Genomic DNA, 27,991 nt, shown 5'->3' with positions numbered 1-27,991 from the left:
AAACAACATAATAAATATTCAATTTAAACAAAATTTAAATGATTATAATTCATACGTTGACAGCCCTAATTTGACCTTAGTCGAAAAGTGGTTTCAGGACCACAAAACCGAGTCATAAAAATAATTAACCGTTATATTCTATGCTTATTGTATGTGTACATGCATGTGTGAAAATTTCATGCTTTAATTTTGTCGTTTGTATGTGAAATTTATTAAATAGGGCTCATGGAAGACAATTGTGAAATGTGATAGGTAAATTTAAAAGTGGTCTATTAATGCATGTTATAAAAAGATTGGACTTGCATGTCAAATATCCCTTTTTGTTAATAGTGGCCGGCCATGATGATGCTTTAATATTAAATATATGTATTAATTATTAGTCAAATGGCTTTATACTTTATAATATAGATGAATAAAATAAAAAGAATAGAAAAATGGGTGATGAAAACAAAGCTTTATCTTTGTTCTTCTTGGTCGATTAGAAAGAAAGAAATGGGGGAAGACTTTCGATCATTTTGAAGCATAAGGAAGGTTAGTGAATTGTGTTAGATTTTTGAAATTTTAGCTTGTTTTAGGTTAATCATCTTGTTTCTTACATAGCCCATGCCAAAACTTTGAATTTTGATGGATGAATTGCACATTCGGTTATGGTTAATAAGGAAATAATTTTATCATAGCCTTTAAGTTTTGAAGAAGAATTTGTTGATGAAAGAAGTTAATCTTGTTAAAAGTATGAATTGTTATTGCTCATATGTGTAATAGCCGAACATGCAGTTGCTTAATGTCTTGAACAAATGTCGTTTAGGTGTTTTGAATTGAGTAAATTAGATGTTTGATCATCTAAGGGTTCGGCATTGTGCATTATTTTTGAGAGTTTGATTTTTTTTTTATAATAAGATTTTGATGACTTGTGTTTAATGGCATTCGGCCAAGGTCTATAGGTGTTTGCTAATTCGGTTTAAGTGTATAGATGTTAAATACTTTGTATTTGAAATTTTGATGAATAAGTAGAAATTAATTAAGATGATGTTGGATAAATTTTTTTTCTATCTTAATTATGTTTAAGCATTCGGCAATACTTATAATAATGGATACGAGAGTGTGAAAGATTAGAAGTTACTTTAAGTGAGTTATGACCTTAATATGAACAAGATAGAATCGGCTATAAATGTGATTGAGTGATTCGGTCATTGTTTGGCATAGGTGATACTAATACGAAATTGATACATTGTTCATGAAATGGAATTTTAAATGGAGGCAAAGTTTGTTTAGTTAGGGCCGAAGTTTATATGATATCAAGGCATGCACTACATATATATAAATATATATGTATATTTATGCCTTATGTATACACCTTAAATCATAGAGACATTTGAATATATATATAAATATACTATATATATAGTTAAATTCATGTATAAGGTAGCATAATAAGTTATGTAAATCTTTGTTGTGCATGCGAATTAGATAGAGAATAAATAAGCATGAAATTGAGTCATGGCATATTTTATAAAATATAAATATGTATTGGAGTTATGTATGATTGTTATATGTGACTACTAAAAAGTATAGTTGAATAAGTAATTAAATAAATTCATTTGTTTAAATTAAGCTCAAGAGCAAAAAGGAGCTAGATCAGATAAGGGAAAGGGGAAAGCAATAGAATAGCCTATCCGCAACTGTTCAAAAATATCCGAGGTAAGTATTTGAGTAATGGAACTTAGTTTATGACTTGATAAAATCATGATATATAAGCATAATATATAAATTGTAACCTAATGGTTCTACTTGAATTAAGTAGTGAGATAAATAATTTGTGCATATGACTTGTAGCCGAATGGTTATAGAAATCATGTTGGATAGCGAAACGAAATCGTGATCTTGTATATGGCTATTGAGCCGAAAGTAGAATGGTTGATAAGCATGTTGTGCTTGTGTTCTAGTAATGTAAATGAAATGCTAATGTACTATGATATATATATGTGTACACGATAATTGAGGATTTTCAATGGGCTAAGACCCGCAGGCCTTGTGTGAGATTTATATTCGGGCTAAGTCCCGAAGGCATTCGTGCTGGTGTTATATCCGGGCTAAGTCCCGAAGGCATTCATGCTGGTGTTATATCCGGGCTAAATCCCGAAGGCATTCGTGCTGGTGTTATAGCCGGGCTAAGTCCTGAAGGCAATTATGTTGGAAATGTGTGATCTTGCTGTAATAATTCAAATTAATGGGCTCACAACCCTAAGATGGTCAAGTATGTACCGTACATACGTTGTAAAATTTGATTTGGTTTAAATTGTGATTATTCATTTCGATAGTGCTCTGTCAGCCATTGCTTATGGTTGTATGAAATCTATAATTTATTCAGGATACATGAATTTTGATTCAAGTGAAAATATGTTAAGATTGGCTCTGAGCATGTGAGTATATTGGTTGAAGTGTGAAGTAACATGAATATGTGAATATGCATATATGTATTTATTTAGCCTTGAAATTGAATTAGATGTATTCGGCCAAATAATGAAGTTGGTTGAATAAAAAAAAGAAGTTATCTACTTGATATGAAATGGTGTTTAAGGAATAATTTTAAAATGACTTGCATGAACAATAGTAGTATATTTAGTCATGATATATTCGGTCAAAGAAAAGATGATAAGCATTATGAATGCTATGCTTTAATTTTAAATGATTTCATTACTTAAAACTTAGTAAGCATAGAAATGCTTACTTTGTTGCCCTTAATCCTCTGTTTTATAGATCACGTTCGTTAGCTACGGTCTCAGGGATCTTAAAGTCGAAGTCGTCCACACTATCTAAGCATATTCGGTACTTTAGTAGTTAAACTTTGATAATGGCATGTATAGGCTTGACTTTTTGTTGTTAAATAAGTATCTTTTTGATGATGTATATATGTATAGCCATGCGAAAATGGATTGTTAAGTTACTATATGTGTTCCACATAATTAATGTGAATGTGTGGTTGATATTCGATTAAATTTTTCAATGTTTTGATGTGAATTGAACATAAGAATTAATCAATATACCCATTATCTTAAGATGACTCTTTTGTATATTGTAAGTGTGTCAACGAGAGTTATTCTAATAAAGTTAACTGAAATTTTGTGCTTGTATGGTAATACTCTTTAACCATCCAGCGACGAGTACGGGTTAGGGGTGTTACATTTTATTGGTATCAGAGCTACGGTTTAGTCGATTCTAGGACTAATGTAGCGTATATGAGTCTAGCTATACATGCCATTTAGTGTTAATACGATAGTGTGTTGATTTTTGATAGTTAAAAACATGTTTTTGTATAGTAATGGATCCCCATCCCGATCGAGCGGTAGCTGATGATGTAGAGAGTGTAGCGCCTGCTCCCGCACAAGGGACAGCGCCGATGGACTCTCAACCTATTGCGAGCAATCAAAATGACGAGGCTAGACAAGCCTTTTATAATGTGATGAATGATTGGTTTAACCAATACATTCGAACCAATGCGGCTGCTCCACAACCCCCACGTCAGACAAATACGCCCCCTGCACCCATGATACCTCCGATAATTGATCAAATGAGGTTGAATAAGCCCCCGGTTGACAGAATTCGAAAGCACGAGGTTACTGAATTTAAAGTTACAGACAGTGATGATGCAGAGCAAGCTAAATTTTGGTTGGAAAACACTATTCGAGTACTTGATGAACTATCTTGCACACCCGATGAATGCTTGAAATGTGCTATATCTTTGCTACGTGATTCTGCCTATTATTGGTGGAATACATTGGTTTCTGTTGTACCCAGAGAGCAGATGACGTGGGAGTTCTTCCAAACTGAATTCCAGAACAAGTATATCAGTCAGTTCATCGATCAGAAATGGAAAGAATTTCTTGAACTTAAACAAGGTTCCATGTCAGTTACTGATTATGAACGGAAGTTTGTCAGACTTAGTAGATATGCTCGGGAATATGTATCGTCTGAGGCTATTATGTGTAAACTCTTCGAGGACGGGCTAACTGAAGATATTAAAATGTTTGTTGGCATTCTTGAAATCAGAGAGTTCGTAGTACTTGTTGAGCAAGCTTGCAAAGCCGAGGAGCTTAGTAAAGAAAAAAGGAAAGCTGATGTTGGAGCTGGAGAGTTTCGTAAAAGATCTTTGGGAAAGCCTTTTCAGCAATCATCGAAGAAATTTTGAGATGATTCAGGCTGATCTAAGAACACTTCGGGCTTTTCCAGACGAGACCGTGATCGACCTCCTATGAGTCTGCGAGCCACTTGATTGCGGTGTTGGAAATGATCGTCGGGATAGGACCGAGTGCAAGTTTTATGGAAAATGGCATTCGGGGAGTTGTAGATTTCATGATCGCTCCTGTTATAGATGCGGATCATCCAACCACTTCATCAAAGACTGCCCGAGATTGTCAGAGCAAAATATGAATCAGAGTGGGAAACCGAGTACTGCTACAACTCGAGGTAGACCACCTAGGAATACGGGGAATGCTAGTGGCGATCAGAGAGGGTCTAGAGATGCTACGACCAGATCCGAGGCTCGTGCTCTGCTAGAGCTTATCTTTGTCTGCGCTGCGAGGATGCTTCTTCGCTTTGATGTTATTATCGGTACTTTCACTCTTTTGATCTTGATGTGATTGTATTGATTGACCACGGTTCTACTCATTCATATGTATGTGAGACTTTAGCATCCAGTAAGACTCTACATTGAGTCTCTCGAGTTCGTGATTCGAGTGTCGAATCCCTTGGGTCGATTTGTGCTAGTCGACAAAGTGTGTAGGAAATGTCCCTTGATAATCCGAGGTTCCTGTTTTCCAGTCGATTTGATGCTTTTACCATTTGATGAATTTGATGTTATTCTCGGTATGGATTGGTTGACCGTACATGATGCAGTTGTGAATTGCAAAAGAAAGACTATTCATTTGAGATGTGCAAATGATGAGATAATTCGAGTTGAGTCTACTAATTTGAACGGGTTACCAGCAGTAATATCCTCGATGTTGGCTCAGAAATATGTAAAAAGGGGGTGTGAAGCATATCTTGCGTACGTACTTGATAGTAAAGAGTCCAAAAAGAAACTTGAATTAGTGCCAGTTGTTTGTGAATATTCGGATGTTTTTCCTGAGGAGATACAGAGATTACCACCTGTTCGAGAGGTAGAGTTTGGCATTGAACTTGTACCTGGAACTACACCAATTTCGATAGCTCCGTATCGTATGGCACCAACTGAATTGAAGGAATTGAAAGCTCAGTTGCAAGAGTCGACGGATAGAGGTTTCGCTCGACCGAGTTTCTTACCTTGGGGTGCACCAGTATTATTTGTGAAAAAGAAAGACGGAACCATGAAAATGTACATCGACTATCGTTAATTAAATAAAGTGACAATAAAGAACAAATATCCGTTACCGCGTATTGATGATTTGTTTGATCAGCTGAAGGGAGCCTCAGTGTTTTCAAAGATAGATTTGAGATCGGGTTATTATCAATTGCGAGTTCGAGACTCAGATATGCCTAAAACTGCTTTGAGAACGAGATACGATCACTACGAGTTCTTAGTGATGCCGTTTGGGCTCACTAATGCCCCTGCGGTATTTATGGACTTGATGAATTGGATCTTCAGACAGTATTTGGACCGGTTTGTAGTTGTGTTTATAGACGACATTTTGATCTATTCGCGAGATGAAACCGAACATGCCGAGCACCTGAGATTAGTGTTGTAGATTTTACGGGACAAGCAGTTATATGCTAAGTTCAGTAAATGTGACTTCTGGTTGAGAGAAGTTAGCTTTTTGGGGCATGTGGTATCCACATTGGGTATTCGTGTTGATCTGAGTAAAATATCAGCCATACTTGATTGGAAGACTCCTAGAAATGTTATGGAAGTTCAGAGCCTTTTGGGACTTGCCGATTACTACAGATGGTTTGTAAAGGGTTTCTCGATGATAGCCACACCAATGACGAAACTACTTCAGAAAGATGTTAAGTTCGAATGGTCAGAAAAGTGCCAGAAAATTTTTGACCAACTGAAAACCTATTTGACTGAAGCTCTAGTGTTAGTGCAGCCTGAATCCGGTAAAGAGTTTTTCATTTATAGTGATGCGTCCTTAAATGGGATGGGTTGTGTATTGATGCAAGAAGGTCGAGTTGTAACTTACGCTTCGAGGCAATTGAAGCCACATGAGAAAAACTATCCAACCTATGATCTCGAATTAGCTGCCATCGTATTTGCTTTGAAAATATGGCGACACTACTTGTTTGGAGAGAGGTGTCATGTATATTCAGATCACAAAAGCCTTAAATATTTGATGACTCAAAGAGATTTAAATCTGAGACAAAGACGTTGGCTTGAATTGTTGAAAGATTATGAGCTTGTCATTGACTATCACCAGGGAAAGGCTAACGTTGTTACCGATGCTTTAAGTCGCAAGTCACTGTTTGCTTTGCGAGCGATGAATATACACTTGTCTGTTTCATCTGATAATGTGTTAGTAGTAGAAGTAAAAGCCAAACCGTTATTGATTCATCAAATATGTGAAACTCAGAAAATTGATGATGAATTGGTTACTAAACGAGCTGAATGTGTTTCGAATGTGAATTCAGAGTTTCAAATTGATGATAATGATTGTTTGAGGTTCAGAAGTCGATTGTGTATTCCAAGAAATTCAAAACTTATTTCGATGATTTTGAGCGAGGCTCATAGTAGTCGAATGTCAGTTCACCCAGGTAGTACGAAAAATGTACAACGATCTGAAACGTCAGTATTGGTGGCATGGTATGAAACGAGACATTTTTGACTTTGTCTCGAAATGTTTGATATGTCAACAAGTGAAAGCGGAACATCAAGTGCCTTCGGGTTTACTTGAGCCGATCATGATACCTGAGTGGAAATAGGGTCGAGTCACGATAGATTTTGTATCTGGGTTGCCATTATCGTCGAAAAAGAAGGATGCGATCTGGGTTGTTATTGATAGACTGACAAAATTGACTCATTTTATTCCCTGCGTACGGATTATTCACTTGACAAGCTAGCTAAATTGTATGTTTCTCAGATTGTAAGGTTACACGGGGTACCTATTTCTGTTGTGTCGGATAGAGATCCGAGGTTCACATCGCGATTCTGGAAGAAATTGCAAGAAGCACTGGGTACCAAGTTGCATTTTAGCACTACTTTTCATACCCAGACTGATGGTCAATCCGAGCGGAACATTCAGATACTCGAGGATATGTTGAGATGTTGCACCCTTGAGTTTAGCGGTTCATGGGAATGGTATTTGCCTTTGATTGAATTTGTTTACAACAATAGTTGTCAATCAAGCATTAAGATGGCACCTTACGAGGCTTTGTACGGTCGTAAATGCCATACACCATTGTTTTGGATCGAGCTTAGTGAAAGTAAAATCTTCGGGGTTGATTTGATTAAAGATGCTGAGCAGAAAGTAAAAGTAATCCGTGAAAGTCTGAAAGTAGCTTTAGATCGTCAGAAGTCGTATGCAGATTTAAAACGAAAAGACATTGAATATCAGGTCGGAGACAAAGTGTTCCTTCAAGTTTCACCTTGGAAAAAAGTGCTCAGATTTGGTCGTAATGGCAAATTGAGTCCGAGGTTCATTGGGCCGTATGAAATATCCGAACGAGTTAGGCCGGTCGCATACAGATTGATTTTACCCCCTGAGCTTGAAAGGATTCACAACATTTTTCATGTTTCGATGCTTCGATGTTATAGATCCGATATCACGCATAATTAATCCATCAGAGGTCGAGATTCAATCTGATTTGAGTTACGAAGAAGAATCGGTTCTTATTTTGGCTCGTGAGGTAAAAGAACTACGAAATAAGAAAATCTCATTAGTGAAGGTACTATGGCTTAATCTTGTTAAAAGTATGAATTGTTATTGCTCATATGTGTAATAGCCGAACATGTAGTTGCTTAATGTCTTGAACAAATGTCATTTAGGTGTTTTGAATTGAGTACATTAGATGTTTGATCATCTAAGGGTTCGGCATTGTGCATTATTTTTGAGAGTTTGATTTTTTTTATAATAAGATTTTGATGACTTGTGTTTAATGGAATTCGGCCAAGGTCTATAGGCGTTTGCTAATTCAGTTTAAGTGTATAGGTATTAAATACTTTGTATTTGAAATTTTGATGAATAAGTAGAAATTAATTAAGATGATGTTGGATAAATTTTTTTTCTAGCTTAATTATGTTTAAGCATTCGGCAATACTTATAATAATGGATATGAGAGTGTGAAAGATTAGAAGTTACTTTAAGTGAGTTATGACCTTAATATGAACAAGATAGAATCGGCTATAAATGTGATTGAGTGATTCGGTCATTGTTTGGCATAGGTGATACTAATATGAAATTGCTACATTGGTCATGAAATGGAATTTTAAATGGAGGCAAAGTTTGTTTAGTTAGGGCCGAATGGGGTTTATATGATATCAAGGCATGCACTACATATATATAAATATATATGTATATTTATGCCTTATGTATACACCTTGCGTCATAGAGACATTTGAATATATATATATATATATATAAATATACAATATATATATATATGTAAATCTTTGTTGTGCATGCGAATTAGATAGAGAATAAATAAGCATGAAATTGAGTCATGGCATATTTTATAAAATATAAATATGTATTGGAGTTATGTATGATTGTTATATGTGACTACTAAGAAGTATAGTTGAATAAGTAATTAAATAAATTCATTTGTTTAAATTAAGCTCAAGAGCAAAAAGGAGCTAGATCAGATAAGGGAAAGGGGAAAGCAATCGAATAGCCTATCCGCAACTGTTCAAAAATATCTGAGGTAAGTCTTTGAGTAATGGAACTTAGTTTATGACTTGATAAAATCATGATATATAAGCATAATATATAAATTGTAACCTAATGGTTCTGCTTGAATTAAGTAGTGAGATAAATAATTTGTGCATATGACTTGTAGCCGAATGGTTATAGAAATCATGTTGGATAGCGAAACGAAGTCGTGTTCTTGTATATGGCTTTTGAGCCGAAAGTGGAATGGTTGATAAGCATGTTGTGCTTGTGTTCTAGTAATGTAAATGAAATGCTAATGTACTATGATATATATATGTGTACACGATAATTGAGGATTTTCAACGGGCTAAGACCCGCAGGCCTTGTGTGAGATTTATATCCGGGCTAAGTCCCGAAGGCAATTATGTTGGAAATGTGTGATCTTGCTGTAATAATTCAAATTAATGGGCTCACAACCCTAAGATGGTCAGGTATGTACCGTACATACGTTGTAAAATTTGATTTGGTTTAAATTGTGATTATTCATTTCGATAGTGCTCCGTCAGCCATTGCTTATGGTTGTATGAAATCTATAATTTATTCAGGATACATGAATTTTGATTCAAGTGAAAATATGTTAAGATTGGCTCTGAGCATGTGAGTATACTGGTTGAAGTGTGAAGTAACATGAATATGTGAATATGCGTATATGTATTTATTTAGCCTTGAAATTGAATTAGATGTATTCGGCCAAATAATGAAGTTGGTTGAATAAAAAAAAAAGTTGTGACAGCCCAAAATTGACCCTAGTCGGGATGTGGTTTCGGGACCACAAAATCGAGGCATAAAAATAATTTAAAATTTATTTTGATGCCTATGATATGTGTTAAATTGTGTGTGACATTTTTGATGATTTGATTTAGTGTTATAAATGTGAATTTCACTAGAAAGGGCCTAGTAGTAAACTTTGAAAGTATGATGGGAAGATGTGGGATGACTAGTTGATCATGCATGCAAAAATAAGGGATTTGCATGTCAAATTTCCCCAAAAGAAGCATAGTGGCCGGCCAAGGTAGGTGTTGATGGGCAAGGAAACATGTTTCCAACATGTTTGGTTAGTGAGTTATGTATGAAGAAATAAAATAAAATTAGCATTAAAGAAATGAACAAAAAAAAAAAGATGAGCATGGATGCCCCCTTGCCGTGAGTTGTAGAGAAAGAAAGAAAAAATTTTGTTCATCCATTTTCACTTCTTTGGCCGAAAATACTAAGGAAAAGGGAGGATTTTTGCTCCATTTTTGGTTTAGAAGAGATCTAGAAGGAGATTTGGCTATACTTGCATCAAGATTAAGGTATGTATGAGGTTGTGTCATGAGATTCATGCATGTTTTAGTTGCTAACTTGATGTTCATGCTAGCCATGGTTCAAATCCTTGTTATGCCATAGAAATGGTATTTGGCCAAGGTTGATATTGTGTTGAAGCCATTGCATGCTAAATGTGAAGCTTGCTAATGATGCATGTAATGATGGATTGACTACTCTTGAAATTTCTTTTAGTATTCTTGAGTAGGGCATTGAGTCCTTTGTTTAACCATGACCAAAAATTTAAAAGGAGTATGGTGTGTGAGGTATTCGGCCATGGCATGCTTATGAGCATGGTTTATGTTTCTTGCATGTTAGTTAAAATTTGTGTTTTGGATGGTTATGAACACCTTGAAATTCGACCTTGCACCTATATGTGTATATGTGTTTGTACATGATGATTTGGTTATGAAGTAAATGATAAATATGTTTGTTTAAAGAAGAAATGGTTGAAGAATGTTTGTGAAACTTGCATGTATATTCGGCCTAGTACTTATATGGTGTGAAAATCTCGAAATTTATTGTTGATTTGTGCAAGTATGACTAAGTATAATCGACCATATGAGTGCTTGATGCTATGTTATAATTATTGAGCTTAAGTATGTGGATGTAAGTGTGTGCGGCCTTATAAGGGCTAAGTACCTTGGATTCCCCTTTTGATATTCAAAACGATTAAATCAATTTATTTGTTAACATTAAGCTCAAGAGCAAAGGGGAACTAGCTCCAATAAAGGAAAAGAAAAGGTGATTGAATAGCCGTTGGAAGCGCTCGATAATCTCAAGGTAAGTTTTCGAGTATCGAAACTTAGATTTTAATTCGATTGAGCAAGTAATAAGCAATCGAAATTGTGCCCTTGTATGTGGCCATTGAGCGAAATGATATTCTTGATTAAGTAAATTGTGCATAAAAGTTTGTTATGAAATTGAAACAAAGATGTGTATGAATGTGCGAATTGTGATATCCGGGCTAAGCCCGAAGGCAATTGTGCGAGTTGTGATATCTGGGCTAAGCCCGAAGGCAATGGTGCGAGCTATGATATCGGGCTAAGCCGAAGGCAATGTGCGAGTTGTGATATCGGGTTAAGTCCGAAGGCATTTGTGCGGGTTACCATAACGGGCTATGTCCCGAAGCGTTTGAGCAGTAGCTATATCCGGTTAAACTCGAAGGTATGTGATTTGAAAATTATAAGCTTGCTGGAAAATTTTCAGTTAATGCACTTGTGAAATTCCCAACAACAAGGTATGTGTTGTGTGTGCTTTGCACACTAGGAGTAAGTCTTATGAATATTTGCTCCAATGATAAGCGAGTTATCGGCCTTAACTAAGCCGTTATTTGTGTATGAATATAAGAGTTGGGATTGTGAAGTAAGCATGTAATTGAGAAATTGTGCATATGAATTATTGTTTAGCTACTTGAATGCTATGCTTTGGTTGTGTGTAAATTATGGCTCGAAACTTACTAAGCATAAATTGCTTACTCCGTTCCTTTGTTTCTCTGTTTTATAGATTTTGCTCATTAGCGATCGGATTCGGGATCATTGAAGTGAAGTCATCCACACTATCAAACCCCCTTTTTGGTACTCTTTTGGTTGAACTTTGGATATGGCATGTATAGGACTACCCTCGATTGTTTTATGTTCTTTGTGATGTATATGTATGCGGCCATGCGAAAATGGTTCGTAAAAGTGGAGGATGGAATTTGACCATTTGTGCTTTGTAATTATATTTGGTTTCATGATGTGATTATGGTTTGGAATGAGAGAGTTGGTCACATGATCAGCCATTGGAATGGCTAAATATGATCATATGTGGACCTGAGTATGACTAGACTATAGTTGGTTCATGGGAACTACAATATAGGTAAAGCCTACCTTAAAAACAGATGCTGCCAGCTGCAGTGATGTGGATGTGGAAAATCACAAAAATTTGTAGGAATGGTGTTAAATAGTGAATAAATTATGTGATCGAACCTTGACGAGTCTATTTTCATATGAAAGTAACGAAACGATTATATGAACAGTATACCGAGAGATATTAAAGTTCTCGTGAGACAGGGCCAGGACGGTTTCTGGGTCCCCTGTCGTGACTTTGAAAATTTACTATAAATTATCCAGAAATAATTAGAAGTCATGCCTTATATGTGAAGATTCCATTTTGAGTCTAGTTTCATTAGAAATAAACGGGACCAGTATTAAAGCCATGTACAGAGAGATATTCAAGTTGTAACGCGTGAAGGTCAGTGTAGTCGACCCCAGTAACATGGGTGACTTTAACTAATAAACTGTACCAATTGGCCCGACCAAAAATTCTATAAATAAATCCATAGATGGATATATGAGTCTAAATTCAGGGAAAATTTACGGAATCAGTTTCCGAGTTTTGAAACTCGAGATATGATTTTTAAGGCGACAGTGACGCAGTTTTCCAGCCTGTCTGGAAAGGCCAAATTGGTCGGCACTTTAAGAGGATTTGTCTCGTTAACCCCTCATGTCCGACACCGGCGATGGTCTCGGGTTCGGGGTGTTACAATTTTATTGGTATCAGAGCTACGGTTTAGTCGATTCTAGGACTACGGTGATATGTTTGGGGTCTAGCTATACATGCCATTAAGTGATAATTGATAGTGTGGTGATTTCTGACATTCTGAATTTGTGTTTGTTTATAGCAATGGATCCCGATTCCAACCGAGCAATAGCTGATGATGTGGAGAGTGTGGCGCTTTGCTCCAGCGCAAGGGACAGCCGGCGGACTCTCAACCTATGGCCAGCAATCCGAATGATGAGGCTAGGCAAGCCTTTTATAGCGTGTTCAATGATTGGTTCAACCAATACATTCGAACTAACACGGCTGTTCCTCAACCTCCATTCCCGACTAACGCAACCCCCGCACCTACAATACCTCCAGTAACTGACCAAATAAGGTCAAGTAAGCCCCCAGTCGACAGGATTCGAAAACATGGGGCCATTGAATTTAAAGCTACGGATGACGACGATGCCGAGCAAGCGGAATTTTGGTTGGACAACACTATCCGGGTGCTCGATGAGCTATCTTGTACACCCGATGAGTGCTTAATGTAACACCCCGAACCCGAGACCGTTGCCGGTGTCGGACACGAGGGGTTAACAAGCCAAAACCACTTATGGCACCAACCAATTTGACATTCCCAGGCAAGCTGGAAAACTGCATCTCTGTCGCCTTAAAAAGCATATCTCGAGTTTCACAACTCAGAAACTGATTCCGTAAATTTTCTCTGAATTTAGACTCATATATCCATCCATGGATTTATTTCTAGAATTTTTGGTCGGGCCAATTAGTACAGTTTATTAGTTAAAGTCACCCATGTTACAGGGGTCGACTACACTGACCTTCACGCGTTACAACTTGAATATCTCTCTGTACAGGGTTTCAATACTGATACCGTTTGTTTCTAATGAAACTAGACTCAAAAAGGAATCTGCACATATAAGGCATGACTTCTAATTCATTCTGGATAATTTATGGTAAAATTTCAAAGTCGCGACAGGGGACCCAGAAACCGTTCTGCCCCTGTCTCACGAGAACTTTAATATCTCTCGGTATACTATTCATATGATCGTTTCGTTACTTTCATATGAAAATAGACTCGTCAAGGTTCGATCACATAATTTATTCACTATTTAAAACCGTTCCTACAAATATTTGTGATTTTCCACATCCACATCACTGCAGCTGGCAGCATCTGTTTTTAAGGTAGGCTTTACCTATATTGTAGTTCCCATGAACCAACTATAGTCTAGTCATACTTAGGTCCACATATGATCATATTTAGCCATTCCAATGGCTGATCATGTGACCAACTCTCTCATTCCAAACCATAATCACATCATGAAACCAAATATAATTACAAACCACAAATGGTCTAATTCCATACTCCACTATTACGAACCATTTTCGCATGGCCGCATACATATACATCACAAGTACTTAAAACAACCGAGGGTAGTCCTATACATGCCATATCCAAAACTCAACTAAAGGAGTACCAAAAGGGCTTTGATAGTGTGGTTGACTTCAACTTCTATGATCCCGAATCCGATCGCTAACGAGCAAAATCTATAAACAGAGAAACAAAGAAACGGAGTAAGCAATTTATGCTTAGTAAGTTTCGAGCCATAATATACACACAACCAAAGCATAGCATTCAAGTAGCTAAACAATAATTCATATGCACAATTTCTCAAAGACATGCTTACTTCACAATCCCAACTCTTATATTCATACACAAATAACGGCCTAGTTAATGCCGATAGCTCATTTATCATTAGAGCGAATATTCAGACGCATTTACTCATAGTGTGCAAAGCACACAAAACATACCTTGTTGTTGGGAATTTCACAAGTGCAATAACTGAAAATTTTCCAGCAGCTTATAAATTTCAATTCACATACCTTCGAGTTTATCCGGATATAGCTACTGCTCAAAACACCTTCGACATAGCCCGGTTATGGTAACCCGCACAAATGCCTTCGGGACTTAACCCGGATATCACAACTCGCACAATTGCCTTCGGGCTTAGCCCGGGTATCATAGCTTGCACAATTGCCTTCGGTGCGATTGCCTTCGGGCTTAGCCCGGATATCACAACTCGCACAATTGCCTTCGGGCTTAGCCCGGATATCATAGCTCGCACAATTGCCTTCGGGCTTAGCCCGGATATCACAACTCGCACAATTGCCTTCGGCCTTAGCCCGGATATCACTCGAACATTCATACACATCTTTGTTTCAATTTCATAACACAACTTTTATGCACAATTCACTTAGCAAAAATATCATTTCGGCTCAATGGCCACATACAAAGGCACAAATTCGATTGCTTATTACTTCATCCAATCGAATCAAAATCTAAGTTTCGATACTCGAAAACTTACCTCGGATGTTGTCGAACGATTCCGATGGCTATTCGACTACTTTTTCCTTCCCTTTATCGGATTTGGTCCCCCTTTGCTCTTGAGCTTAATTTAACAAATAAATTGGTTTTATCATTTGAGCATCGAAAGAGGAATTCAAGATACCTAGCCAATATATATGCTCATTAGGCATCAAAGTCGCATATGTACGAAATCACGAATCGAACTCAACACATTAGTTAATATTCCTCTTAGCCGAATTTTCTAAGCCAAGAATAGGCATCAATATGCTTGCCTCTAACCGAATGCATGCACACCAATTTCCCTCATGTGGCGAATATGCATGTCCATGTTGAGGCCAATTATGCATAATACCACACAAAACAGCATGCATTTTACTAACTAACGCATTACATATTGTAGATCAATACACATCTCTCATGTACTTCATAACGAAACATCATCACAAGAAAATATATACCTTGAAATAGTATATATGTCATGCCAATACATCATGTGCAAACATGTATACACATATAGGTGCAAGGCCGAATCTCAAGGGGTTCATACCCATCCAAACACAAATTTTTACCAATCAAGTAACAAGCATAAATCATGCTCATGAATGCACCATGGCCGAATACATCACAACCATACTCTTTCAACTTCGGTCATGGTTAAACAAAGAATTCAATGTCCTACTCAAGAATACTAAAAAGAAATTTCAAGAGTAGTCAATCCTTCATTACATGCATCATCAACAAGCTTCACAATTACCATGCAATGGCTTTAACACAATATCAACCTTGGCCAAACACCATTTTCATGGCATAACAAGGATTTGAACCATGGCTAACATGCACATCAAGTTAGCAACCAAAACAAGCATGAATCTCGTGACACAACCTCAAACATACCTTAATCTTGATGCAAGTATAGCCAAATCTCCTTCTAGATCTCTTCTAAACTAAAAATGGAGCAAAATTTCCTTCCTTCTTAGAATTTTCAGCCCAAAGAAAATGAGAATGGATGAACCAAATTTTTTTCTTTTCCTTTCTCTCAACTCACGGCCAAGGGGGGGAAGCATGGATGAGACCATTTTTTTTTTCTTTCTTTGCCCATGCTCTTTATTTTATTATTTCACCCTAATGCACCAACAAAACATGTTTCATGACATGTTTTGCCCATCCACTCTTGCCATGGCGGCCACTTCATGTTGGGGGAAATTTGACATGCAAATCCTTATTTTTGCATGCATGATCAACTAGTCATCACACATTTCCCCATCATACTTTCAAAGTTCACTACTAGGTCCTTTCTAGTGAAATTCACATTTATAACACTAAATCGAAACATCAAAAATGTCACACACAAATTAACACATATCATAGGCATCAAAAGAAATTTTAAATTATTTTTATGCCTCGATTTTGAGGTCCCGAAACCACATCCCGACTAGGGTCAATTTTGTGCTGTCACAACTCTCCCCCACTTAAGAAATTTTCGTCCCCGAAAATCTTACGGGTAAATAGGGTTGGGTATCGCTCTTTCATAGAGTTCTCGGTTTCCCAAGCAGCTTCTTCTATCCCGTGTTTGAGCCATAACACTTTCACTAGCGGAACCCGCTTGTTTCGCAACTCTTTCACTTCACGTGATAGGATACGAATCGCTTCTTCCTCATAACTCATATTGGCTTGAATTTCAACCTCTGATGGACTAATCACGTGCGATGGATCAGATCTATAGCGTCGAAGCATCGAAACATGAAAGACATCGTGAATCCTTTTGAGTTCAGGGGGCAAAATCAAACGATATGCAACTGGACCGACTCGCTCGGATATCTCATATGGCCCAATGAACCTCGGGCTCAACTTGCCCTTACGGTAGAATCGAGTATCTTTTCCAAGGCGAAACCTTGAGAAACACTTTATCTCCCACGATACTCGATGTCTTTACGCTTCAGATCCGCGTCACGACTTCGACGATCGGAGGCTATCTTGATTTTCACGGATCACTATCACTTTACAAAGCATCTTTAATCAAGTCCACCCGAAAATTTTGCTTTCACCGAGCTCGAGTCCAACACAATGGTGTACGGCATTTACGCCCGTCAAGGCCTCGTAAGGTGCCATCTTAATACTTGATTGAAAACTATTGTTGTGGCGAATTCAATCAAAGGCAAATACCGTTCCATGAACCACTTGAACTCGAGGATGCAACATCTTAACACATCCTCAAGTATCTGAATCATCCGCTCGGATTGACCATCGGTTTGGGGGTGAAAGGCGGTGCTGAAATGCAACTTCATACCCAGAGCCTCTCGCAACTTCTTCCAAAATCGTGAGGTAAATCTCGGATCTCTATCCGACCACGATGGAAATAGGCACCCGTGTAATCTCACAATCCGAAAACGCATACAATTGGCTAGTTTGTCCATTGAAAAATCCATACGTCACGGGGACAAAGTGAGTCGACTTAGTCAATCTATCTACAACGACCCAAATCGCATCTTTCTTACTCGCTGACAATGGCAGTTCGGATACAAAGTCCATTGTGACTCGATCCCATTTCCACTCGGGTATCGTGATCGGTGAAGTAATCTGAAGGCACTTGATGTTACTGCTTTCACTTGTTGACATATTAAACACCTCGAAACGGCGTCGGATATGTCTCGTTTCATACCATGCCACCAAAACCGATGTTTCAAATCATTGTACATTTCGTACTCCCGGGTGGATTGCCATTCGGCTACAATGGGCTTCTTCGAATTATCGAAATATGTTCGAATTCTTTGGAACACACAGACGATTCTCAACCTCAAACAATCGTCATCATCGATTTGAAACTCGATTCCTTGTTGAACACACTCAAATTGTTTTGCAACCAGCTCATCATCGACTTTACGAGCTTCACGAATTTCACGTATCAATAATGGTTTGGCTTTCAATTCAGCTACTAACACATTGTCGGATCGAGCGGACAAGTGCACGTTCATCGCTCGTAAAGCTAATAATGATTTACGACTCAAGGCATCCATAACCACATTCGCCTTTCCGGGTGATAGTCAAAGACCAGACTCATAATCCTTTAACAGCTCGAGCCAACGTCTTTATCGCAGATTTAAGTCTCTTTGAGTCATCAAATATTTGAGACTTTTATGATCCGAATACACATGGCACTTCTCACCAAATAAGTAATGTCGCCATATCTTTAAAGCGAATACGATGGCGACCAATTCGAGACCATGGGTGGGATAATTTTTCTCATGTGGCTTTAATTGCCTCGGCGCATAAGCCACAACTCGACCTTCTTGCATCAATCGCAACCCTAACCCAAGTAGGGAGGCATCACTATAGATGACAAACTCTTTGCCACATTCGGGTTGCACTAGAATTGGGGCTTCATCAAATAAGTTTTCAGTTGATCGAAACTTTTCGACATTTCTCCGTCCATTCGAACTTAACATCCTTTTAGAGTAACCGTCATTGGCGTGGCTATCATTGAGAAACCTTTTACAAATCGTCGGTAATAACCGGCAAGCCCCAAAAAGCTCAGAACCTCGGTAATATTTCTGGGAGGCTTCCTATTAAGTATGGCTGAAATTTTGTTGAATCGACTCGAATACCGATCTGAGATACCACATGTCCCAAGCTAACCTCTCTTAACGAACTCACACTTGCTGAACTTAGCATATAATTGCTTATCCCATAAGATTCGCACACTAACCTCGGTGTTCAAAGATGTTCGGCCTCATTTCTTGAATAGACCAAGATGTCATCAATGAACACGACTACGAACCGATCCAAATATGGTCCAAGATCCGATTCATCAAATTCATTTTCGAGAACACCGAGGCTCCCTTGAGTTGATCGAACAAATCATCGCTTCTGTGATAGCGGATATTTGTTCTTTATCGTCGCTTTATTAAGTCGGCGATAGTCGATCACGACCTTATGGTTCCACCCTTCTTTTCACAAACAACACCGGTGCACCCCAAGGTGAAAAACTTCGGGCGAGCAAAACCTCTATTCACCAATTCTTGCAAGCGAGCTTTCAACTCCTTTAATTCCGTTGGTGCCATACGATCACGGAGCTATCGAAATTGGAGTGGTACCGGTACCAATTCAATGCCAAACTCTATTTCCGAACAGTGGTAAACCCGCAATTCTTGGGAAAACATCCGGGTATTCACAAACCAACGACACAGATTCGGGTTTCTTTTCTAACTCCTTGTCATCTAGAACATACGCAAGGTATGCTTCGCACCCTTTCTTACGTATTTCTAGGCCAACATTACTGATATTACAGCTGGCAACCCCTTTAAGTCCGTAGACTCATCCCGAATTATCTCGTTATTTGCGCACCTCAGATCAATAGTCTTGCTTTTGCAATTTACAACCGCATCGTGCATGGTCAACCAATCCAAACCAAGAATAACGTCGAATTCATCGAATGGCAAAAGCATCAAGTCCACCGGAAAACAAGAACCTCAAAATACTAGGGGACTTTTCTTACACACTGTGTTGACAAGCACGTAATGAACCAAGGGGTTTAACTCCCAAATTACAAACTCAGTAGACTCAATGGGCAAAGTCTTACTGGATGCTAAGGTTTCGTATATATAAGAATGAGTAGGACCAGGGTCAATCAAAGCAATCACATTAGTGTAAAGGAGAGTAAGAGTACCGGTAATAACATCGGTCGGGAAGCATCCTCACGTGCGCGTATGGCATAAGTCTTAGCGAGAGCACGAGCCTCGGATCGATGGTAGCATCTCTAGATCCTCTCGACCGCCACTATCATTGCCCATATTTCTAGGTGGCCTACCTCGAGTTGTGGTAGCACCGGGTTCCCACTTTGATTTACGTTTTGTTCGGATAAACTCGGGCAATCCTTAATGAAATGATCGGTGATCCGCACTTATAACGAGGCGGTCACGGAATCTACAACTCCTAGAATGCCACTTGCCACAATATTGGCACTCCGTTACATCTCGACGATCATTGCCAACATCGGCGATCGAAGTGACTCGCGTGCCCATAGGGAGGTCGATCGCGGTCTCGTCTAGAAAAGGCGAAATGTCTCTAGACCGGCCTAAGCCATCTCTAAATTTCTTTGATGGCGTGGGAAGGGCTTCCCGAAGACCTCTTAGGAAACTCCTTGCTCCCACTTCAGCTTTTCTTTTCTCCATCTTGAGCTCCTCGGCTTTGCACTTCGCTCAACAAGAGCCACAAACTCTCGGTTCCAAAATGCCAACATACGACTTATATCATCGTTCAGTCCATCTTGAGCGTTTACACATCACGACTTCGAAGAAATGCATTCTTGTGCGTCTGGCTAAGCCTCACAAATTTTCGTTCGTGATCGATAACCGACATGGAACCTTGCTTAAGATAAGGAATTCCTTCCGTTTTGGTCCATAAATCTCGGTGATATACTTCTTTGAATTCAGTTTGGAAGAACTCCCAAGTTACTTGCTCTCTAGACACCACAGTCGAGTACTCCACCAATAGTAGGCGGAATCGCGTAGCAAGGAGATAGTACACTTTAACCATTCATCGGTGTACATGATAACTCATCGAGCACCGGATAGTGTTGTCAACCAAAATTCAGCTTGCTCGGCATCGTCATTATCCGTAGCTTTAAATTCAGTGGCCCCATGTTTTGAATCACATCATTGAGGGCTTACTTGACCTATTTGGTCGATTCTGGGAGGTATTGTAGGTCTTGGGGTTGCATTAGTTGGGAATGGAGGTTGTGGAACAGTAGTGTTAGTTCGAATGTATTGGTTGAACCAATCATTCATCACACTATAAAAGGCTTGCCTAGCCTCATCATTCGGATTGCTAGCCATAAGTTGAGAGTCCGCCGGCGCTGTCCCTTGCGTGGGAGTAGGCGCCGCACTCTCTACATCATCAGCTATTGCTCGGTTGGGATCGGGATCCATTGCTATAAACAAACACAAATTCAGATTGTCAGAAATCACCACACTATCAATTTATCACTTAATGGCATGTATAGCTACACCCCAAACATATCACGGTAGTCCTAGGATCGACTAAACCGTAGCTCGATACCAATAAAATTGTAACACCCGAACCGAGACCGTTGCGGTATCCGGACACGAGGTTAACAAGCCAAAACCACTTATGGCACCAACCAATTTGACATTCCCAGGCAAGCTGGAAAACTGCATCGCTGTCGCCTTAAAAAGCATATCTCGAGTTTCACAAGTCGGAAACTGATTCCGTAAATTTTCCCTGAATTTAGACTCATATATCCATCCATGGATTTATTTCTAGAATTTTTGGTATGGCCAATTGGTACAGTTTATTAGTTAAAGTCACCCATGTTACAGGGGTCGACTACACTGACCTTCACGCATTACAACTTGAATATCTCTCTGTAAAGGGTTTCAATACTGATGCCGTTTGTTTCTAATGAAACTATACTCAAAAAGGAATCTGCACATATAAGGAATGACTTATAATTCATTCTGGATAATTTATGGTAAATTTTCAAAGTCGCGACAGGGGACCCAGAAACTGTTCTGGCCCTGTCTCACGAGAACTTTAATATCTCTCGGTATACTGTTCATATGATCGTTTCGTTACTTTCATATGAAAATAGACTCGTCAAAGTTCGATCACATAATTTATTCACTATTTAAAACCATTCCTACAAATTTTGGTGATTTTCCACACCCACGTCACTGCAGCTGGCAGCATCTGTTTTTAAGGTAGGCTTTACCTATATTGTAGTTCCCATGAACCAACTATAGTCTAGTCATACTTAGGTCCACATATGATCATATTTAGCCATTCCAATGGCTGATCATGTGACCAACTCTCTCATTCCAAACCATAATCACATCATGAAACCAAATATAATTACAAACCACAAATGGTCTAATTCCATACTCCACTATTACGAACCATTTTAGCATGGCCGTACACATATACATCACAAGTACTTAAAACAACCGAGGGTAGTCCTATACATGCCATATCCAAAACTCAACTAAAGGAGTACCAAAAGGGCTTTAATAGTGTGGTTGACTTCAACTTCTATGATCCCGAATCCGATCGCTAACGAGCAAAATCTATAAGCAGAGAAACAAAAAAGCGGAGTAAGCAATTTATGCTTAGTAAGTTTGAGCCATAATATACACACAACCAAAGCATAGCATTCAAGTAGCTAAACAATAATTCATATGCACAATTTCTCAAAGACATGCTTACTTCACAATCCCAACTCTTATATTCATACACAAATAACGGCCTAGTTAATGGCGATAGCTCATTTATCATTAGGCGAATATTCATACGCACTTACTCATAGTGTGCAAAGCACACACAAAACATACCTTGTTGTTGGGAATTTCACAAGTGCATTAACTGAAAATTTTCCAGCAGCTTATAAATTTCAAATCACATACCTTGGAGTTTATCCGGATATAGCTACTCGTTCAAAACACCTTGGGACATAGCCGGTTATGGTAACCCACACAAGCGCCTTGGGACTTAACCCGGATATCACAACTTCGCACAATTGCCTTGGCCTCATTTCTTGAATAGACCAAGATGTCATCAATGAACACGACTACGAACCGATCCAAATATGGTCCGAAGATCCGATTCATCAAATCCATTTTCGAGAACACCGAGGCTCCCTTGATTGATCGAACAAATCATCGCTTCTGTGATAACGAATATTTGTTCTTTATCGTCGCTTTATTAAGTGGCGATAGTCGATCTACGACCTTATGGTTCCACCCTTCTTTTCACAAACAACACTTTGGTGCACCCCAAGGTGAAAAACTTCGAGGCGAGCAAAACCTCTATTCACCAATTCTTGCAATGAGCTTTCAACTCCTTTAATTCCGTTGGTGCCATACGATCACGGAGCTATCGAAATTGGAGTGGTACCGGTACCAATTCAATGCCAAACTCTATTTCCGAACAGGTGGTAAACCGAATTCTTCAAGGAAAACATCCGGTATTCACAAACCAGCGCACAGATTCGGGTTTCTTTTCTAACTCCTTGTCATCTAGAACATACACAAGGTATGCTTCGCACCCTTTCTTCGTATTTACGGGACAACATTGCGATATTACGATTGGCAACCCTTTTAAGTCCGTAGACTTAACCCGAATTATCTCGTTGTTCGTACACCTCGGATCAATGGTCTTGCTTTTCAATTTACAACCACATCGTGCATGGTCAACCAATCCAAACCAAGAATAACGTCGAATTAGGTGAATGGCAAAAGCATCAAGTCCACCGGAAAACAAGAACCTCTAAATACTAGGGGACTTTTCTTACACACTTTGTTGATAAGCACGTAATGACCCAAGGGGTTTGACACCCGAATTACAAACTCAGTAGACTCAATGGGCAAAGTCTTACTGGAAGCTAAGGTTTCGTATATATAAGAATGAGTAGGACCAAGGTCAATCAAAGCAATCACATTAGTGTAAAGGAGAGTAAGAGTACCGGTAATAACATCTGGCGAGGAAGCATCCTCACGTGCGCGTATGGCATAAGTCTTAGCAGGAGCACGAGCCTCAGATCTGATGGTAGCATCTCTAGATCCTCTCTGACCGCCACTAGAATTGCCCATATTTCTAGGTGGCCTACCTCGAGTTGTGGTAGCACCCGGGTTCCCACTTTGATTTACGTTTTGTTCGGATAAACTCGGGCAATCCTTAATGAAATGATCGACTGATCCGCACTTATAACAGAGGCGGTCACGGAATCTACAACTCCTAGAATGCCACTTGCCACAATATTGGCACTCCGTTACATCTCGGCGATCATTGCCAACAGCGGCGATCGAAGTGACTCAGCGTGCCCATAGGGGTCGATCGCGGTCTCGTCTAAAAAGGCGAAATGTCTCTAGACCGGCCTAAGCCATCTCTAAATTTCTTTGATGACTGTGGGAAGGGCTTCCCAAAGACCTCTTCTGAAACTCCTTGCTCCCACTTCACTTTTCTTTTCTCCATCTTGAGCTCCTCGGCTTTGCACGCTTCGCTCGACAAGAGCCACAAACTCTCGGTTTCCAAAATGCCAACATACGACTTATATCATCGTTCAGTCCATTTTGAGCGTTTACATCACGACTTACGAAGAAATGCATTCAGCAGCGTCTGGCTAAGCCTCACAAATTTTCGTTCGTGATCGATGGCCGACATGGAACCTTGCTTAAGATCAAGGAATTCCTTCCGTTTTGGTCCATAAATCTCGGTGATATACTTCTTTGAATTCAGTTTGGAAGAACTCCCAAGTTACTTGCTCTCTGAACCTGCAGAAGTCGAGTACTCCACCAATAGTAGGCGAATCGCGTAGCAAGGAGATAGTACACTTTAACCATTCATCGGTGTACATGATAGCTCATCGAGCACCGGATAGTGTTGTCCAACCAAAATTCAGCTTGCTCGGCATCGTCATTATCCGTAGCTTTAAATTCAGTGGCCTCATGTTTTGAATCCTGTCATTGGGGCTTACTTGACCTTATTTAGTCGATTCTGGGAGGTATTGTAGGTCTTGAGGGTTGCATTAGTCGGGAATGGAGGTTGTGGAGCAGTAGTGTTAGTTCGAATGTATTGGTTGAACCAATCATTCATCACACTATAAAAGGCTTGCCGAGCCTCATCATTCGGATTGCTGGCAATAGGTTGAGAGTCCGCCGGTGCTGTCCCTTGTGCGGGAGCAGGCGCCACACTCTCCACATCATCAGCTATTGCTCGGTTGGGATCGGGATCCATTGCTATAAACAAACACAAATTCAGATTGTCAAAAATCACCACACTATCAATTTGTCACTTAATGGCATGTATAGCTAGACCCCAAACATATCACGGTAGTCCTAGGATCGACTAAACCGTGGCTCGATACCAATAAAATTGTAACACCCGAACCGAGACCGTTGCGGTTGTGGGACACGAGGTTAACAAGCCAAAACCACTTATGGCACCAACCAATTTGACATTCCCAGGCAAGCTGGAAAACTGCATCGCTGTCGCCTTAAAAAGCATATCTTGAGTTTCACAACTCGGAAACTGATTCTGTAAATTTTCCCTGAATTTAGACTCATATATCCATCCATGAATTTATTTCTAGAATTTTTGGTCGGGCCAATTGGTACAGTTTATTAGTTAAATTCACCCATGTTACAGGGGTCGACTACACTGACCTTCGCGCGTTACAACTTGAATATCTCTCGGTACAGGGTTTCAATACTGATGCCGTTTGTTTCTAATGAAACTACACTCAAAAAGGAATCTGCAAATATAAGGCATGACTTCTAATTCATTCTGGATAATTTATGGTAAATTTTCAAAGTCGCGACAGGGGACCCAGAAACCGTTCTGGCCCTGTCTCACGAGAACTTTAATATCTCTCAGTATACTGTTCATATGATCGTTTCGTTACTTTCATATGAAAATAGACTCGTCAAGGTTAGATCACATAATTTATTCACTATTTAACACCGTTCCTACAAATTTTTGTGATTTTCCACATCCACATCACTGCAGCTGGCAGCATCTGTTTTTAAGGTAGGCTTTACCTATATTGTAGTTCCCATGAACCAACTATAGTCTAGTCATACTTAGGTCCACATATGATCATATTTAGCCATTCCAATGGCTGATCATGTGACCAACTCTCTCATTCAAACCATAATCACATCATGAAACCAAATATAATTACAAACCACAAATGGTCTAATTCCATACTCCACTATTACGAACCATTTTAGCATGGCGTACACATATACATCACAAGTACTTAAAAACAACCGAGGGTAGTCCTATACATGCCATATCCAAAACTCAACTAAAGGAGTACCAAAAGGGCTTTGATAGTGTGGTTGACTTCAACTTCTATGATCCCGAATCCGATCGCTAACGAGCAAAATCTATAAATAGAGAAACAAAGAAACGGAGTAAGCAATTTATGCTTAGTAAGTTTGAGCCATAATATACACACAACCAAAGCATAGCATTCAAGTAGCTAAACAATAATTCATATGCACAATTTCTCAAAGACATGCTTACTTCACAATCCCAACTCTTATATTCATACACAAATAACGGCCTAGTTAATGCCGATAGCTCATTTATCATTAGGCGAATATTAAATGCGCATTTACTCATAGTGTGCAAAGCACACACAAACATACCTTGTTGTTGGGAATTTCACAAGTGTAATAACTGAAAATTTTCCAGCAGCTTATAAATTTCAATTCACATACCTTGAGTTTATCCGGATATAGCTACTCGTTCAAAACACCTTGGGACATAGCCCGATTATGGTAACCCTTTAAATGCCTTGGGACTTAACCGGATATCACAACTTCGCACAATTGCCTTGGGCTTAGCCGGTATCATAGCTTCGCACAATTGCCTTGATGCGATTGCCTTGAGCTTAGCCGGATATCACAACTCGCACAATTGCCTTGGGCTTAGCCGGATATCATAGCTTCGCACAATTGCCTTGGGCTTAGCCGATATCACAACTCGCACAATTGCCTTGACCTTAGCAGGATATCACTCGAACATTCATACACATCTTTGTTTCAATTTCATAACACAACTTTTATGCACAATTCACTTAGCAAAATATCATTTCGGCTCAATGGCCACATACAAAGGCACAAATTCGATTGCTTATTACTTCATCCAATCGAATCAAAATCTAAGTTCGATACTCGAAAACTTACCTCGGATGTTGTCGAGCGATTCCGATGGCTATTCGACTACTTTTCCTTCCCTTTATCGGTTTGGTCCCCTTTGCTCTTGAGCTTAATTTAACAAATAAATTGGTTTTATCATTTGAGCATCGAAGAGAATTCAAGATACCTAGCCAATATATATGCTCATTAGGCATCAAAGTCGCATATGTACGAAATCACGAATCGAACTCAACACATTAGTTAATATTCCTCTTAGCGAATTTTCTAAGCCAAGAATAGGCATCAATATGCTTGCCTCTAACCGAATGCATGCACACCAATTTCCCCTCATGTGGCGAATATGCATGTCCATGTTGAGGCCAATTATGCATAATACCACACAAAACAGCATGCATTTTACTAACTAACGCATTACATATTGTAGCTCAATACACATCTCTCATGTACTTCATAACGAAACATCATCACAAGCAAATATATACCTTGAAATAGTATATATGTCATGCCAATACATCATGTGCAAACATGTATACACATATAGGTGCAAGGCGAATCTCAAGGGGTTCATACCCATCCAAACACAAATTTTACCAATCAAGTAACAAGCATAAATCATGCTCATGAATGCACCATGGCGAATACATCACAACCATACTCTTTCAACTTCGGTCATGGTTAAACAAAAATTCAATGTCCTACTCAAGAATACTAAAAGAAATTTCAAGAGTAGTCAATCCTTCATTACATGCATCATCAACAAGCTTCACAATTACCATGCAATGGCTTTAACACAATATCAACCTTGGCCAAACACCATTTTCATGGCATAACAAGGATTTGAACCATGGCTAACATGCACATCAAGTTAGCAACCAAAACAAGCATGAATCTCGTGACACAACCTCAAACATACCTTAATCTTGATGCAAGTATAGCCAAATCTCCTTCTAGATCTCTTCTAAACTAAAAATGGAGCAAAATTTCCTTCCTTCTTAGAATTTTCAGCCCAAAGAAAATGAGAATGGATGAACCAAATTTTTTCTTTTCCTTTCTCTCAACTCACGGCCAAGGGGGAAGCATGGATGAGACCATTTTTTTTCTTTCTTTGCCCATGCTCTTTATTTTATTATTTCACCCTAATGCACCAACAAAACATGTTTCATGACATGTTTTGCCCATCCACTCTTGCCATGGCGGCCACTTCATGTTGGGGAAATTTGACATGCAAATCCTTATTTTTGCATGCATGATCAACTAGTCATCAC

This window comes from Gossypium arboreum, chromosome 6, assembly GCF_025698485.1.
Source record: "Gossypium arboreum isolate Shixiya-1 chromosome 6, ASM2569848v2, whole genome shotgun sequence".
Lineage (NCBI taxonomy): Eukaryota > Viridiplantae > Streptophyta > Magnoliopsida > Malvales > Malvaceae > Gossypium > Gossypium arboreum.
The sequence above is the reverse complement of the archived record's forward strand: the minus strand, read 5'-3'. Positions refer to the sequence as shown.